The 4448-nt window shown below is 46.2% G+C and overlaps 1 long non-coding RNA gene across 1 annotated transcript; it reads right to left on the bottom strand.

Annotated features, from left to right (window-relative positions):
* Positions 1-753: 753 nt before the first annotated feature.
* LOC128108015 (uncharacterized) lies at positions 754-3735 on the bottom strand. Its single transcript, XR_008217272.1, has 3 exons — positions 2695-3735; positions 2285-2472; positions 754-1037 (listed from the first exon to the last, which is right to left on the bottom strand). It is a non-coding gene; the product is annotated as an uncharacterized LOC128108015 (long non-coding RNA).
* Positions 3736-4448: the final 713 nt, after the last annotated feature.

Below are 4448 nucleotides of genomic sequence, written 5' to 3'. Positions count from 1 at the left end.
GCCTTTAATCCCAACACTCGGGAGGCAGAGGCAGGCAGATCTCTGTGAGTTCGAGGCCAGCCTGGTCTACAGAGCGAGATCCAGGACAGGAACCAAAAAAAAGAAATCACTGTAATTAACATCCCTCGATGCCTAAGAGAAGATAGTGTCTCTACAGAACTCCTGCAAAGAAATCTTACCCTGAGTTCAAGTTAGATTTCTAGGCTGTGATAAACATCATGATCAAAAACACCTTGTGCTGGCCTGGGGGATTCATTTTACCTCATAGCTTACAGTTCATTGTGAGGGGCACTCAGGGCAGGAACTCTAGGCAGGAACTGAAGGAGAGGCCATGGGCGAGCGCTGTGTACTGGCTCACTCCTCATGACTTACTCAACCTGCTTTCTTAGACAACCCAGGACCACTTGCCCAGGGGTGTCACCACCTACAGTGGGTGGGTGCTCTCTGTGTCAATCATTAATAATAAAAAAATTCTCCACAGACTCTCCTACAGGCCAATCGTCCAGAGAAAATGTCTCAATTGAGGTCTCTCTTCCCAGATGACCCTAATTTGTGTCAAGTTGACAGGAGCCCAACCAGCACATCGTGTTCAAAACTTTCATTGTAAGTAACATGAATTCTGGGATTTATAAAACAACAGATGTGTGATAAACTAAAATTAGTAAATATCTATGTCACTATCAGGCAAACCAAGCTTTTAAACACGTTAAGACAGAAAGTCCTTGTTTCTCATTTTCCATTGCACAGAAATTTTCCAACTGTTTATTCTGAAAACAAAACAAAACAAAAAACTATAAACAATGACAATTTAGGGACAAGGAATACCCCTTGACCAGAGACTGTGGTCTCTAAGTCCATTTCTCAATTGAAAGGAATGAGGGTCCTTGGCGAAAACACCACAAGAATGCAGTAAGGCAGTCTGAAATGCGGGAAACTCCGTAGTACCACCGATGACCCGATTCTTTTAGCAAGTGAACAGCATGGCCAAAGACAGGAACTAATGCCTGTGCGTAGACCTCATGTGGATCTCAACCCACCTGGAAAGAACACATCAGACAAGCAGAGTGAGTGGAGGCTCGGCGGGATGTTCAGCAGAAGCCTGGTGTCCCGAGTCCCATCCCCATGACCCACACGGTGAAGGAGGAAACTGACTCCTATAAGGTGTCCTCTGACCTCCACATGAGTGCCATGGCTACCCTCCTCTAATAGTTTAAAAGCGAGTGGAATGCTGGGTATTTTATGATACCAAAAAATCATTGTTACATATGGTAGCAATATTGTTAGGTTAAAAGAATCTGTGTGTGCGAACAGTGAGTTTCAAGTCACTTAGAGATGACCTGATGTAACATTTGGGTTTCACTTTAGTATACCTAGAAAAAGAATTGGACAGGAGCAGAACCAATGTGGCAGAATGCTTGAAGAAATGGGTAAGGCCATGCCAGTTCATCATGGTGTCTCCTTGCTAATCTTTATACACGTAAACTGTCAACGTTTTTAGAGGTCTATTAAAAGAAGACTAATTTAGAAACACTAAAGAAGAGCCAAACAAAATGAAGAGATTTTAGTGTAAGGATGATTTAAAAGTAATAAACCAAGTTAATTAAAGATGCATGGTACATCAAAAGGGAATCCATTTCCATGATGCTCCAGGGTTCTGGAACTAGCAAAGTGTGCTTAAAATCTCCCCAGGCTATAGATCAGGACCTTCAGAGAGCAGCAGGGGCCTTATCTCTTCCTGTCGAGGTCAGAGGTTAGCATTCCAGGGCTGCTGGTTGGAGGCGCATGTGCAGACTGCATGAGCAGCCTCCTCATTCAGAGCCGTTTTGGACATGGTCTGAACAGTGGAAACATTCTTCACATATTTAAGTAGATGATGCTGCCCATGATGGACACTGGGGGCAGCTGCCGGGGGAAGTCACTAAGGCCCCTGGAATAGATGCCACCCGAAGCTCATGTGGCTTTGGATTTGTTCCTTTGCTGAATTGCTGGAGGGTCTCTCCCGCAGCTCCGGTATCATTCGCCCCACCCCAGCACAGGATTCCGCTCCATTTAGAGAGCGCCTGGTGTTTCCTGGTAGCCGGTGACTCATTTTTCTCCCTTGAATCTTCGTGGCCGGCCGGATCCTCGTTTCCCATACCCTTCCCACCCCCCTCAGAGAACAAAAGGTGCTCGTTGGTCTTTTGGCTGGAGTCTGAGCTGGACCATTGCACCCCACACAGGAAGAGACCGGAGGGCTCCTCCAGCTTGCCTAGATTTCTGTAAGCATTCCGAGATAAATACTAACCGTAGGATAAATGCTAACTGTAGGCTACTCTTGTGGCTGAAGTGATGTGTTATGTGATTCATCTGTGTCTGAGATTTCCGGTTATAGTCATGAAATCTGGTCTCTGCTCCGGATACAAACCCTTGCGTTTGTAAGATGTAACCTAAGTCACCGCACATTTTCAGAACTGGGAACACGCTTTTTCATGTCTATAAACACAGTAAGATGAATTTTCACTTTTATATCATGTCTGAAAGGCTGCAATAACAGAAGTCAGTTCAAAAGAAGATGGGTCAGAATTAAGTTTTAAGTCAAGAATTCCATCTTAGCTCTCCCCCCCAACCACAGCCAGAACAACAAGGGCCTGTGGTTGCATCTGACTTCGCTAAATCCATCATTTTGGGGGAATTAGAAGGGCGAGGAACACCTACCCCATCGATGAACTGCTGGAGCTGGTGAAGGGGCGGGTTGGGGAGCCATAACCATGGGGTCTCCGTGACCTTGGGCATCAGCAGGATATCTGAGATCTCAGAGAGGGTCCAGTATTGATAAAGTAGCAGAAACCAGAAGCCTTGAACCAGACCAATGACGCACTGCACTGAATATTCGGAAGTAAAGCTGTTGGACAGAAGGGTCTACAGTGTGACACACCACAGCTCCCAATGCCACTACGGCCAGCGAACGTATGATGGAGGGGCAGGAAAGATGTATGGCAGAGCTGGAGACTCGGCAACTCCGGCGGGTGTGACAGAAGATGGGGATTGATAGAGGAGCAGGTTGTTGCCTAGACGGGCTGGTAAGAAGTTTTATCTGTTATTGTTTTTCTTTTTCTTTTGTGGGGGAGGCTACAAGGGTGGAGGGCAGATACAGAAGGACTGGGAAATGAGCAGGATGTGTAACTCCCAAAGAAATAATAATAATAATAATAATAATAATAATAATAATAATAATAATAAAAGAAGGGTGAGGAGGTGACTTAAGCCATCCAGCGTTATTCTTGTAGAAAACGAGGCCTCCAGAATCACAGAGCATGAGGAGGCAAGGGCGCTCACTACCCAGCAACCGCTGTTTCACAGGTAAGAAAACTAAAGTCTGAAGAATCAGTTGTTACAGCAGAGATAGCCCATGTTCCCCAAACGGCTTACTAACCGAGTCAGCCTGGGCGTGTCTTTCTCACTGTTCCGAGCCCCACTGTTCTCCCCTTACCCATGACTGCTGCCTTTCCACAGTCTGTAGCGTGGCTCTGACCCATGTGCAGGTCTCCCCCAGCTCAGAACTGCTCTGCTTCTCAGTGACACTGATGTGGAACTCAGCGTACTCACGCTCTGCACGGTCCACATGGGAAGGCACCTACCTGTGTCTTTTCCCACGTGGCTTTCACTGTCTGGGAGACGTAAACAAACCAGGTCTTCCTGTCACCTAGAGACAGGGCGACACCCCTTCCTCTGCAGCTGTCATCCATTCTCTCTGAGTGAAAACTGGCATCCTCCCTCCCTCCCTCCCCCCCTCCTTCTCTCCCTCCCTCTCTCTCTTCTTCCATCCCCCGGCACAATGCATGTGGACTTCCATTTGCCTGGTATGATACTGTAGTTAATTATGAACATTTTGCTCCTCTCCACTTCACTATAAATTCCTCTAAGCCGGAGACCAGATTTGTAGCCAGGATCTTATTTATAGCCCCAGCAGTTAGTTACTCACCGAGACAATGTTAAAAAAGAAAAAAAAAATAGTTCTGTTAAAGCAGACTGAACTTCACTATTTTTGGAAACCCACCAGCATTTAGACAGACAATTCTAAAGAGGTGCAATTTGGCATTTTCTGTTTCTCCTCTGCTAACTTTAGGTACACTCAAGGATATTTTTATCTCTACGCCATGCCATAGATGAAAACAGGGAGGGCTCTCGTTTCCTGTTTCCTTACATTATGCTCCATGTAAAGCTCAAATAGACCTGTTTCCTAAGTAGCCTGTGTGGAGGAAACACTTTCCTAGGTTGCTGCAGGGGCAGAAGACCATTGAACCCCAGAGGGGAAACCATGGCATTGCTATAATGGGGGCAGGTCCCACAGTTGTAGACTCAAGGGCCAGCACCCCCATATTCAATGTTAAGCATTTTCCAAGTAACATTTGCCAAGCATCCCTGCCTGCTATTAAAGAAACCACTGAAAGATCGTTAGCCTCAGGAGC

The sequence above is a fragment of the Peromyscus californicus genome, unplaced genomic scaffold (assembly GCF_007827085.1).
Source record: "Peromyscus californicus insignis strain IS unplaced genomic scaffold, ASM782708v3 Scaffold_12__1_contigs__length_115047231, whole genome shotgun sequence".
Taxonomy (NCBI): Eukaryota; Metazoa; Chordata; class Mammalia; order Rodentia; family Cricetidae; genus Peromyscus; species Peromyscus californicus.
The sequence above is the reverse complement of the archived record's forward strand: the minus strand, read 5'-3'. Positions and strand labels throughout refer to the sequence as shown.